The 13,846-nt window shown below is 46.8% G+C and overlaps 1 pseudogene; it reads right to left on the minus strand.

Moving 5' to 3' along the window:
- Window positions 1-12,205: 12,205 nt before the first annotated feature.
- LOC142442815 (profilin-1 pseudogene) lies at window positions 12,206-12,603 on the minus strand (annotated as a pseudogene).
- Window positions 12,604-13,846: the final 1,243 nt, after the last annotated feature.

Consider the following 13,846-nt stretch of genomic DNA (forward strand, 5'->3'; position numbering starts at 1 on the left):
TCAAGTCTTGCCAGAGGTAGGTTGGAAGAAAGGCCTGGTTATGTACATTCGAAAACCAGTCGCTAAGAACCCTGTGGAGCACAGCTCTGCATGGACACACCTGCAGTCACCAGGAGCCAGAAGTGACTGGACAGAAACTGGTGGGGCTACCAAACGGCGCCTTGCTTCTCAGACCCCTAGAGCGCATCCACCTGGCTGTGCAGCTTCTGAGTTCATTGGGCACCCTGACTCTGGGAAGTCAGGGCCAAAGCTGAAGGCTGGAGAGAGATGGTGTGTCGCTTTCCATTTGCACAGTAAAACTTGCAGACGGAGCTGAGGGGTGCAGTGGGTTCCTGGGGTGCGGAGGCTGAACCTGCTCCCTTGGGCCCCCTTGTACATTGGCCATGGATGCACACAAAGGAAGCTGCAAGGAAGCTTGCGGAACATTCCACAGCTCCAGAAGGGAGAGGCTTTAAGAGAAACATCGACTGAAGATACTTAATACTCAACTCTTCCCCAAATCCAATTCTCTAATGATATTGTTCTTAGAATGAAATGAGCACACACACAACTTAGTTATTAACAATTGCGTGAAATTCCCTATTTGGTGGTTCTGTTATATGCGGCAGGTAGGTACAAAGACTTTGTCTGCGCAATAGAAAATGTAGGCGTCCGAGGAGTTTCTTTCCTTTTCATGGGAAGAAAACAGCTTTCAGCGAGCCCTCTCAGCCCTTTGGTGCCTTTTGAGGTGTGAGGCTTTACTCAGAGGCCTGAGCACTTCTTTTTGGAGAGAGATGAGGACTACAGTGGTATATATTCTTCCTCATATAAAATGATGAAGCCCCAGTCCAGGAAATCACCGTTGACTCATACACTCTAGACCATCGGTGCCACCGCCTTTTCAGAAAAAAAAAAAAAAAGACTCAGAGCCCCCTGCCCACTCACCTCCCCACCTGCCCCGAGGGCAGTTAAAAACTTCTTTACTGTAGTCCACAATCCAGGATAAAGTGTAGGTGTATCTGCTTTTGCAGCCCCCCTGGGTTGCCCAGTGCCCCCCAAAGGAGGTGGTATCATGCACTCACTACCTAGGATGTGCTTTGTAATTGAAGGTAAAATGATGACATTTAAATCAATGCTAAATATTCAATACCTATTTAGCTTTTCAAAGTTCATCTTTCTTTTAACTCTTTACAACATTTAAAAATTCATTTTGTATCTATCCATGTAATGACCTACCTATGTTTCCAAATCACCATCACCATCCACCTATACTATCTGCACACACATTATATTTTAAAATCTTGCTGTAGACCTCTGTGTTGACCCCATTTCACCTGACTGGCAAGTGTATTGCTGGTGGCATTCCTCATCACATATATACTCTGTTGATCTGATTAAAAACCTCAAGTCAATCCACGGCCATTGGGTTTCAAATAGCCTCATTTCTCTCTCTCTAAGAGTAGCTGGGTTTGAACTGACAGCCTAGCAGTTAGCAACCCAACCCCTAATTCCCAGCACCACTAAGGACTCCTTGGATCTGATGATAGGAAATGCTTTTGTAAAGACTCTTTAGCTCACAGCAGAAAATGGAAAATTCCAAATGGTGGTAACCATTGGACAAAAAAGACATTTCAAGCTGATTAACATAGATTGCAAGTGCTTATCACCTACTTTGTACTAGCCCTCCCTGTTTACTACACAAATAGAACCATTTAGAATTGTTAAATACCTTTGTTTCGCAAGTTTGCCTTTATAGCTATGTAATGAGCCAGCTGTGGAAGAGTAATCTCAGAACTCCTTCCAATTTATAAAGCGACCTTTGCCTACCCATTTGCAGAATTCTCTCAATAATGAAAATCGTCATCATCGCACATAATATCCCTCCCACAATAACAACCCCTCCAGGGGTGTGTGTGATAAACAACAGAAACCATGGGGAAAGGGACACAGCAGTCAGTGTAAGATATGAAAATAATAATTTATAATTTATGAACGAGTCATGAGGGTGGGATGTGGGGAGGAAGGAGGCAAAAAGAGGAACTGATACCAAGGGCTCAAATAGAAAGTAAATGTTTCAAAATGATGATGGCAACAAATGTACAAATATACTTGATACAATTGACATATGGATTGTTATGAGAGCTGCATGAGCCCCCAATAAAGTGATCTTTAAAAAAGCAAAAGAGGCAGGGGTTATAAACACGGGTCCCAAGCCACTCGTCTTCTTACAGCAAGCTTCAATTTCCAAATCCTCAACTTACAAGTATGTTGACAGCAACCCGAGAGGGAAGACAGGAGTGCCGGTCGCCTAAGTATTTGTCAATCAACTTACAAGTAAAATGAAATCAGAGTAGAGCTTAGGCTCAGTCCGAATCAAGGCTAAACATTCCTACCATATCTCACCTGACACCATGTTAGGCGCACTTGCCTTTAGAATCGACTTTCCCTCAAACAGGAGGATGAACGTGGCGAAGCAGACACTTACACTCAGCCACACTGGCTGAAGCGAAATTCATTAACTCACCTATATTGAACATTTTAAAAATTAAAGCTTAAAACCACCCGCTTTTCTATCACCAACGAAAAAGCACAGACTTTAAAAACAAGTAGTCATTAAGAGTCGACCGGAGAGTTTCATGATTGGCGGCAGACAAGATTTGTACCCGCTAGCATACTCGGCCTGAATTACAGGTAGGAATCTGGTGGGGGGGAGGGGGTGTGTGGTGTGTGTGTGTGTGTGTGTGTGTGTGTGTGTGTGTGATCATCATCATTCCAACTTCTCGTTTAATAAGGGAACAATCAGAGGCCGATTGCCTGCATGGGCTACAGAACTCGTCCCGTTGCCTGCCTCCCCGATGATGCCGCTATTCTTTTCTATAATGTCGCCAGCACATCAGACAGGAGAATGACTTAGTGGTTTCGTCAACAAGACCTGTTAACGGAGAACAACGTCCCTGCCCCTCCAAAGTTTACCGTCCCAGGTCTGGTGTCCCGCCAGGCTAAGGGCAGAAACCATGTCCCTGAGAAATCGCTGGTTAAAAATGGACGTACCTTAAGGAACTCCAAGGCCAGGCTTTCGTTTGTCCTCAGTTACCTGTTGGCCATCTCTGTCCGGAGTGACACTGGGGCCAGCTGGTCCCACCGCGAGGGGGTTCTCAGGGGCTTAGGGGAGATGAATCAAGAGTCCTCCCCGAAAGAAAGAATCGGAGGGAGCCAGCCCCAGGCAGGCTCGGGCTCAGACACAGGTGCTGACACCACCGGGCCACTTCTGCTCCCAACCTGCAGCCCAACGGTTGCCCTGATTAGCTGAGCACAAAGGGCAGTTCAAATTACTGCCCTCCTCCCAACCAATGGCTGGCCAGAGGCCTGACAGGAGCCGGAGCTGGAGCTGGAGCCGGCCGGGAAGTACTCTGGGCCAGGGCTGAGAGATAGGGAACAGGTTCCACGGTGGCTGGCTGCTGGCCGCCTGGCTCCTGCTGGCATGCCAGCCTCGGACTCGGGAGACGCCCTTTGTCAGTCCAGTGTGAGTCCCGCTTGTGGTGGGGGTAAGCTCTCTCCCGCCTTACTCAGCGAGCAAGAGACCCTGGGTCACTGGGCACACACACAACACCATGCGGGCTGGCACTTGAGTGCCTCAAAGCCCATCCTGGGCAGTTTCACACCAAATGCTTCTTTATTCCCTCCCCCTGGCCAATCTCCACCCAGGCCTCCTGGCTGTGGACTAAGTTCAATTTTCAATTCGCTATGGTTTTCGCAAGCAACTCTTTCTAACCAAAACTAAGAGGGAGAATGGAAAAAAAGTGTTCTACAATCATCATTTCCAGCACTGAAGTTCAACATTGTAAAAATCACTTCAGAATAGAAACTTATTTTAAAAAGAAATAGAAATGGAAATGTATAAAGCTGGTTGATAAATTTATAAAAATGCATAAACAAACAAGAAACACAAAAACAGTGATTGTCAGTATTTCTGTTCAGTATTACGAATAGGTTGAAGTGAAGATAGGGACACATCTTTAGGGAGACTCTTGAGCTCACAGCTGAAAGGCAGAAAATTCCCAATGCCGTTGAACTTTACCACACGTGCATTTGAAAATGCAGCACCTGAAGCTGACGCCAAGGGCTCAAGGAGAAAGAAAATATGTATGATGGCAACAAATGTACAAATGTGCTTGACACATGGATGGATGGACAATTGTGATAAGAGCTGTAAGAGCCCTCAATAAAATGATTTTAGAAAAGAAAATTCATGACCCCAAAGAGGACGATTCCGTTATCTGTGCCAAACCTTGCCCCCCCACCCCAAATTCAAAACATGTTCTGAGAGCCATCGTCATAGCATGTTTCCTACACTGCAACCGTGAGAAGCATTTTCCCAGTATCTGTCATGGGGGCTCCAGACACTGTAATCCTTTGCATCTGTATGGATAAGCAGCAGCGTTTGATTCAAGTTTGGTATTTGGCCCAGACTGTAGGGGTCAGCTTAACAGTAACCATAGACACAAAGAGAGAAAGGGTTAGCACACATGGAAAGGAAACCCGGCTCCCAGGGCGCATGAGCTCATGCATGGGTCTATAAAGGCGTTTTCCCTCGTTTACAGCTGCTAGGGCGGGAGCCGTGGATCATAGGATGCCATAGATAATTCGAAAACCTTCTAGCAAAAGGATCTTTGAAAGGCTCTCGGAACTTTCTTCTTTTTAAGACATAGAAAGAAGAGGAAATGCTAGCAAGCTCTCAGACAGACGCACAGACAGCCGCCCGCCCGCCCATACACACTCACCCGCGGCACACACAGATGGAGGCGGACGTCTCCCTGCAGCAGTCAGCCACCCTCTAGACACAAGAGCGCGGAAAGCCTCCTCCAAGAGGCCATTGCCTTTCCTAGGTGAGGCCCATTTTCTTTCCAGAGTGTTCCTGTATCAGCCCCAAGGGTCTTGCCAGAATGTTCCACCTGACTCCTAGAGCTATTTATAGTCTTGCTGGGTGAGAGCCAGGGGAGTGGGGTTGGGCAAATGGGAGCAGCCGTTTGGGTGGGACAGAGTCATCTTTCAGAAGAGAAGCTTCCCACTGGACCTGGCCTCCTGGCTGCGTCCTGTCTTCCAGAGGCAGCCTCTCTCCCTTGGAGAATGCCTTTTCTACCCAGGGTTTCTGCGGTGCTGGTGGTCTCCACCTCCCACCCCACCCCACCCCACCCCCCAAGCACCACTGCTGCCTTGCGTTTCCTCTGTCACACAGGCTACTCCTCCCAAGCCAGAGTTCAAGAGCAGTGGGGCTATGGGCCGCCTACAATTCATTTCGCATGTGTCAAACTTCACAACCTCCCGCTGCTAACCAAGATTTCATCTGTGGATTGACAAATGGCTGTGTTTGACGTCTGTTGATCACAAGCAGCCATCAGATGTGGGAATGGTGTGGGACCTAAGGAGTCAAGGGTTCTAAAGTATCGCCTCCTCTTTTCACCCTTTCCGGCTCACGCTCCAGCTCTGGCCAGCCGAAGCTCATTTCCAATCTCCTACCCTCCAAGGTGGTCTATGAGGAGACTCTCAGCAGGCTGTCTGCTTTGGAAACTGTGGACCAGGGGGCTGACTGCACAGTGCGTGGGAAAACCCCATGATCTTTTTATTCCATCTTTCCTAGGATGGGTGTATGTCCTCGTGGACCTTGTGTTATGTTAGAGGAAAAGAAATCCGTCTGTGGTTAGTAGCTCTTGGCTACAGGATTTTAGGGACGCTAAAGAGATCCAGCAGCTTATAAAAATCTTTACAATAAAAATCCAGTAACAAACAGCTAAAGGTAACGAAGGTAAATAATAGACATATGAATGTCATATTAACATCAATCTACATTATTAACAATAATCTACATAATATAGATACTCAAACAACAAGTGTGGGAAGGTGAGCAGGATTACACTCACAAAAAGTGAGGGGGTGGATTTTCTGAAAATGTTTCCTTTTTGTAATTTTAAGAGGTGAGATAAATCACCATCATTTGGTGGCTTATTTTTATGACAATCAGAAAAACAGTAGAATGTTGACTTGTGGGAGGCTTTGCCAGTCTTGGATGTCAACGTCGTATTCCATAGGGATTAGCCCAAACTACAAATCATACTCAGTGGCAGTTTGTAATATAAAAAGTTCAAGACATATAAATACATGACACATAAATTCATGATGACTCCCTCATCCTGACTCTCTCTGTCAGAACTCGGTGCACCCTATATAACGGTTTGTCATCGTCACCTACGTCTCCTAATGCCTTTGTGCATGATCATCAGTTGTGAATTAGTGGGGCATAGGATGTGACATTGCTTGCTAAAGTAGAGGCGCCGTGGAAACAAGATGGAATGACATGGTGGCTGCAAGCAGAGGAACAATTGTACAGATGGCACAGAGCTAGGCAGTATTTTGTTCTATGGTGCACAGGGTCGCTATGGGTTGGAACTGACTCAGTGGCACCTAACAGCAACAGGATGTAACAGGTAGGGGACTTGATGTTGGTGACGAATATTGAGAGTACCATGGACTACCCAAAGAGCAAACAAATCTGTCTTGGAAAAAGTACAAGTAGAATGCTCCTTAGAAGCAACCATGGGGGAGACTTCATCTTATGTGCTTTGGACATTTGTCAGGAAAGACCAGTCGCTGAAGAAGGACACCGTGCTTGGTAAAATAGAGGGGCAACCAAAAAGAGGGAGGCTCTCACGGAGATGGATCGACACAGAGGCTGCAACAAAGTGCTCAAAAATAACAATTGTGAGGTTGGCCAGGACCAGACAGTCTTTCATTCTGCCCTGCATAAGGTCGCTCTGAGTAAGAGCCTCTTCTACAGCATCTAACAACAGGATGTCACCACATATCAGCAATAGAAAATATTGGTATTTGCTAACCCTCTTAAGGAAAATCTCCCTTAAAGTCAATTAAATTTAGAAAAGAATTCTAGCCACATGGCTTTTTAGATTTGGGGGACACACATTAGGGATTATGTACAAACTGTTCATCGTATTGCCGTAATTCCCCTTAAAAATAACCAGTAAAATACTCAGTGTAAAAAAATGAGTAATTATAGCTAATAGCTGAGCTCCTCGACCACATTCAGTTGCTGTCTGATTCCCTTTGAAAGAACACACCCACAGGTTTTACGAAAGAACATAAAACCAGGTTTTATGTTACTCCACTGATCAACTGCAGACCCAGGGGGATAGGCTTGCGTGCAGATCACCAGATTTCTACTGGTATTTTTCCCTAATGACGTGCACATGGCCTTGAAGGGCGTGTGCGGGGGATGGAGATCGGGGTGTCTGGAAGGAACGCTGCGCTAAGGAGTGACGAAAACAAGGTGATCGCCTTACTCATTTTTAACTCTTTTGTGTCTGGGTCTGTCCTCACAGTGACGCTATTCTCAGAAAAGGTAAGGTAGGTAAACCCACTCCCTGCAGCACATTGGGGGGCCTGTGGCACAGTGGCGCAGGGGTTCAGCTCCCACCTGCTCAAGGGAAGGCTGGCAGGTAGAATGCACCAATTGACTGTCCTGTCAGCAAGATGTGGCGGTCTGCGTCTGCTAAGAGTCACAGCCTGGGAAGCCCTAGATCATAGTTCTCCCTCCTTGCTGGTGGTGACACAGTGACAGAAACATCGTTAGACACGAAACTACTAGCTGAGAAGTTGGTGACTCAGAACAGTTGGGGTCGGGGGATCAAACTCCCTGCCATCGAGACCATTCTGACTCACAGTGACCCTATAGAGCACAGTAAGTACAACTGCCCCTGTGGGTTTCGGAGGCTGGAAATGTTTCCAAGAGCAGAGAGCCTCCTCTTTCTCCTTCGGAGCCGCTGGTAGGTTCAAATTGCTAACCTTGCACTTGGCAGTCCAACATATAACGAATGACGCTACCCCACCAGGAAAAGCACCAGAGGTACCTTGAAAGAAAGACCTGCTAATCTCTGACTGAAAGGATCCAGCCATGAAAACCCATAGTTTTGAGTCACATGGTGTCACTGTAAGTTGGAATCAATTTGATGGCAACTGGTTAGATTTTTCCTCATGGGGACCTTTGGGGCTGTGAGGTCCAAGGTTGGCAGCTCAAAACCACCAGCAGCTCTGTGGGAGAAAGAAACAGTTACAGTCTCAGAAACTCACAGGGGACAGTTCTACCCTGTCCTGTAGGCTTGTTTTGGGGGGGGGGGGTTGGTTAGATTTGGGGGTTGAGGGCACGTGCTTGCCAGACCTCGTATTTTTATGGGATGCTCCAGAATCCCCAAGTCCTTCCAAGGAGTGTCTTTGATTTATTTGTTTAAATCTGACATTTGCCCTTAATCCTCCTAGAAGGAATGAAAGAAATGTCATGAACAGAGGAATCAGAAACATCTCAAGCTCTGACCTGCTTCACCCACACCCCCCCTGGGAACACCCCCCCCACCTTTTAACATACTAGATAGTGTACATAGGTATTATTAGCTAGCTTTGTGCACTACAGTGTCAGCTTCGTGATGACAAAGATGTTGGATTTTAACCAAAGCTGGACCACAAACATCTAGAACAATAGCTGGCATATTGAGCATCTGAGGATGCGCAATAAATAAACTACACCTTGTTAGAAAATTTTAATAAACCTTAAAAAAACCTTAAAAACCCCCAAATCCACTGCCATCGAGAAAATGCTGACTCACAACAACTATGGAGAAGGTTTCCAAGATAGTAAGTCTTTTTAATTCTTTTCAATCATTTTATTGGGGGCTCATACAACTCTTATCACAATCCATCCATCCATCCATTGTGTCGAGTACATTTGTACATCTGTTGCCATCATCATTCTCAAAACATTTTCTTTCTACTTGAGCCCTTGGTATCAGCTCCTCATTTTATCCCCTCCTCATTTTATCCCCTCCCTACCTTCCCTCCCTCCCTCACAAACCCTTGATAATTTATAATTTTTTTCATGTCGTATACTGTCCCAAGTCGCTCTTCACTCACTTTTCTTTTGTCCACCCCCCAGGGAGGGGGTTAGATCATTGTGATCAATTCCCCTTTCTCCCTCCTCTTCCCCTTCCCCTCCTGGTTTCACTGCTCTCATTATTGGTCCTGGGGGGTTTATAAGTCCTGGATTCCCTGTGTTTCCAGCTCTGATCTGCACCAGTGTACATCCTCTGGTCTAGCCAGATTGGTAAGGTAGAATTGGGATCATGATAGTGGCAGGGAGGAAGCATTAAAGAACTAGAGGAAAGTTGTATGTTTCATCATTGCTATACTGCACCCTGACTGGCTCTTGTCCTCCCCCAAGACCCTTCTTTAAAGGGATGTCCAGTTGCCTACAGATGGACTTTGGGTCCCCACTCTGCACTGCCCCTCATTCACATTGATATAAATTTTTGTTCTTTGATGCTTGATACCTGATCCCATTGACACCTCGTGATCACACAGGCTGGTGTGCTTCTTCCATGTGGGCTATGTTGCTTCTAAGCTAGATGGCCACTTGTTTATCTTCAAGCTTTTAAGACCCCAGATGATATTTCTTTTGATAGCCGGACACAATCAGCTTTCTTCGCCACATTTGCTTATGCACCCATTTTGTCTTCAGTGTTGGTGTTGGGAAGGTATCATGAAATGCCAGTTTAATAGAACAAAGTGTTCTTGCATCGAGGGAGTACAAGTAAAGACCCAATGTCCTTAATACTAAACCTATAAATATATGCACATAGATCTATTTCCCCAACAACATATATAAATATATCTACATTTGTACATGCCTGTATTTAGACCTCTATACATGCCCTTTGCCTCCTAGTTCCTTCCTCTATTTCCTTTACTTTCCTCTAAGATGGTAAATCTTAATGAGAGCAGAAAGCTCATCTCTCTCCTGCAGAATGGCTGATGGGTTCCACCTGTAGTTAGTAGCTCAATGCCCAACCCACAGCGTCACCAGGTCTCCTTATTAGATGTGGAATACAGACACCAACACTTCCAGAACCCTGAACAAGCTTCAGGTGGGACAGGTACTGTGCACGTCTCACTCAAAACCAAGTCCAAAGTCCCCCGGAGAGGCTCTCCAAGGGGAGGAGTGACAATAAGCTGTAAGGTGAGAAAGGGCCTCAATCAGAAACTTGACTGGGTTTCCATTCATGTAGCATAACCCTGCCCACCCCCCCGTACAGGTTCCAGACGGAAAGAATCCTTGGCAGTGAGCAGAAGAGGGAATTTCATAAGCTCACTGTCTCTTTTCTAGTTCATCTCTATGGACTTTCATGGGAAACTATTTGCTGAAGAACTCTGAGTGTCTGAAGAAGCTGCTGCTTGAGTATCCACCAAGGACACAAAACACCTGAAACAATGTGCCCTTGCATGTAGGGGAAGCGTTTTCTTCCCGGTCTGTGGGCAGGCTGACATGGAGGTTGACAAGACCATGGCTATAAAACCTGTTGCTCTTGAGTCGATTCCAACTCATAGTGACCCACCAGGACAGAGCAGAACTGTGCCATACAGTTTCTAAGGCTGCTCTACTGCCTCTTTTCCCCAGGATGGGCTGCTAAGTTCACACTGCCGACCTCTTGGTTAGTAGCTGAACATTTAATCAATGCACACCAGGATTTCTTGGTATTGTCTCTTAATGTAGGAAGAGATGTTGCTATGTCCGAAGTAAAATTACTCAGTGCCTTGGATGTACACCAATGGTGGGATATAAACCAATCATAATACAGAACTCAGAAAGCGGGGGGTTGTTTTTTTCCTGCTCACCATTGCTGATGCAATTCCTCACACTTCTCCATTTAAATCTTGCTTCTGTTCTGTCCAGGAGCCCTGGTGCCATGTGTGTTATGAGTTGGGGGGCTGGCCACAAGCCCAGCAGTTCAAAACCACCAGCCAAACCATGGGGAAAAGATGAGGCTTTGGCTTTCTACTCCCATGAAGATTTACAGCATCAGAAGTCCACAAGGGGCAGGTCTACTCTTTCCTGTACAATTGCTATTAATCGAAATTGACTTCATGGCAGTGAGTTTGGTTGTATTTTTGACCCCAGTTCTGCCCCAATGAACTCAGAGAGTACTGCTGTGTGCCACGGAGTCCACTCACCCCATAGCTACGCCACGGGACAGAGCAGAATGATGCCATCGGGTTTCCTAGGCTGGCATCATCAAGGGAGCGGATTTCTGGGTCTTTTTCCCCAACTCCATGGGAACCCCCAACCTTTCAGTTAGCAGTCAAGCACTTTAACCACCAACGCTCCTTTCAGAGACAGGAAAGCTTAAAGTAATCCTATCACCCAAGTTCTCTCTCTCTCTCTCTCTCTCTCTCCAGCATTCTCTCATTTATGAAGAAACCAAGCTATTTCATCACAAGAATGTAAGTGTCCAGAAGGTAGCCAAAAAGATACTAAACATAGAAGCATCATCCCTTCTAAGCGCCAACATCCTAGACGGAAAACTCCAAGTTACCAACCACTACCAATAAGAGGCAGAGAAATTTCCTTGGTGTATACATTTTACCCTTAGGAGTGAAGAGAGACCTGTGGGGGAAATGGCTTGCAGAACACAATTACAGCATCGTGGGCGACCCACTGCAGCCTCTAAGGTAATTAACTTTAGCAAGGTCTGCTGGTAACAGTGAAGAAAGCCCTCACTGAGATGGATGGAAAGTGCCTGCAATAAACACAGAGAGGAGGGAATGGTACCTGAGCTTCAACTCTGAACAGCCAGTGTGTGCAGTGTCACGCAGGACAGTGGCAGCGCAAGCCCACTTGCAGAGTCCCTGTGCGGACGGAGTCACTGGGGAATCCCCGCTGACCATCGTCCAGGCACGTGAACAGTCAATACCAGACAAGGTGTGTTTTAGCAGCAGCCCTTAGGCTGGAATGTAGCACCCTGTCGTCAGATCCTCTGTTGACCCATTTTAACTTTATTTATTTATCTATTTTAATATGTTCTGCTTTTCAATGGAAGTTACCCTCTGTTTGATTTGGTCATTGTTGCCGGGTACTTTTTTTTTTTAGTAGAATATTTTTTTATTCAGAAAAAAACCCCAAACAAGCCCCCAAAACAAAGTTTTCCAACCACACACAGGAGGAGGGATGGGTAGGGGGAGGTGCCTGTCCATCCAGCCCCAACCCCCACCCCATATGGTTTTGGCAGCAATAAGGGATATGGAGTAATGGCCCCCCAAATTAAAATGGTGTGTGTGTATGGGGGGGTTGTAAAAGCAGTGGGAAGTGGTGTGGGGGAAGGGGCAGACTAGGTCAGTACTGGGAACACCGCAGGTGGGAAGCCATTTCATAACATTTCTTATTGATCAAACCACCGTGGACCCCTTCTTTGCCCATCAGCAGGACTCGCGGCTTGGCAGCCATGGCGACAGTGAGGGGGAATGTGGGGCTCCGCCAGTCCTCTTGGTGCGAAGATGCGTGGTGTATTTCCTGTCCGTCAGCAGTGAGTCCCGGTCACAGAACACTTCTGGCCCCAAGTGTCAGCCCATTCACGAAAAAACTTGACCGGTCTTTGCCAACAAATCTCCAACCTCGGCTGGCGTGATGTTGACGGCTCAGACAGAGGGCGAGTCCTTACAGCCCACGGTGGCCGCGTCCTGACAGGTCCCGTCCGCCACGAGGTTGTCGATGTAGGCGGTCCACCCGGCCATGGCGTTGTGCTCGGGGCTTCTGCTGGGGCCGCGGGCTGAGCTTGGGCTGCCTGGGCTGGCGAGCGGGCAGGGGGAAAGGGGGAGAGATCGGGGCACACGCTGTTGTCCGCACCGCGGCTCTGCTCGCCGGGTACATTTTTGCATTTGTCTATGTGTTGAACGTTTTTCTGTCTAGGAAAGTCAGGTTGGGTGGATCTATGAAGATCACAAGGGGATTAATATTGACCTGGAAACACAGGAGGGGAAGTGGGATGGTGGAAGGAGGCATGAGAAGCCAAGAGCAATGGGTACAAGGGGATTAATATGACTGGACTATTGAATGATATGATATGTTATTTATAACTCAATAAAATGATTAAAAAAAGAAAAGGTGCCTGTAACAATGTGCGCAAAGAGGAGCAATTGTAGGAATGGCTCAGGACCAGGGAGCGGTTGCTCTGTGGTCCAGGAGCTCGCTCTGAGTCAGAACCAGCCAGCACCTAACAAGAACAATGTTGCCCCGCAACTTGACCCCAAATCCCAGAGCTGTGGCCTGGGCCCCATGTGATGTAGGAGGATGGCTTCATCCTGCTTTCCCGCTGTAATCCTGACAGAAGCAGTCCACCAGGCCTTTCTTCCATGGAGCTGCTGGATGGCTTCAAACGGAAAGCTTTTATTTTTCTTCAAAAGTTTTATTGGCATATAATGGACATTTCATGCACCTCGATCACATCAAGAACTGTACAAGCATCACTACAATCAGTTTTACAACATTCGCTTCATTCTCGTCCTCTTCGTTATTAGCTCCCCTTTCCCCCCAACATCCCCTGCCACACCCTCAAGGCACCATTAATCAGTATTGTCTCCATAGATTTACTTAGAAATGGCAAGCTCTTAAGAGCCAATAGCAAACTGCCTGCACCACCGGGTTCCTAACAGCTAAGAGCAGCCACCTTATGTACTTGAGGAGTCCTGGTGGAGTAGTGGTTACTCGTAGGGCTGTGGCCTGCAAGGTCTGCAGTTCGAAACTATCAGCTACTCCTCAGGAGACAGATGGGCTTTCTACTCCCGTAAAGAGTTACAGTCTTGTAAACTCACAGAGGCAGCCAAGTAAGTTCTACAATTATATTTCATTATCCAGTACGGATACTAAACCATAAAATCCCCCAACTCTCACTGTCATGGCATTTATGTCGACTCAAAGCAACCTTCTAGGACAGAGTAAAATACCCCTGTGAGGTTCTGAGACTGGAACTTTCCCCTA

The sequence above is a fragment of the Tenrec ecaudatus genome, chromosome 3, assembly GCF_050624435.1.
Source record: "Tenrec ecaudatus isolate mTenEca1 chromosome 3, mTenEca1.hap1, whole genome shotgun sequence".
Classification (NCBI taxonomy): Eukaryota; Metazoa; Chordata; class Mammalia; order Afrosoricida; family Tenrecidae; genus Tenrec; species Tenrec ecaudatus.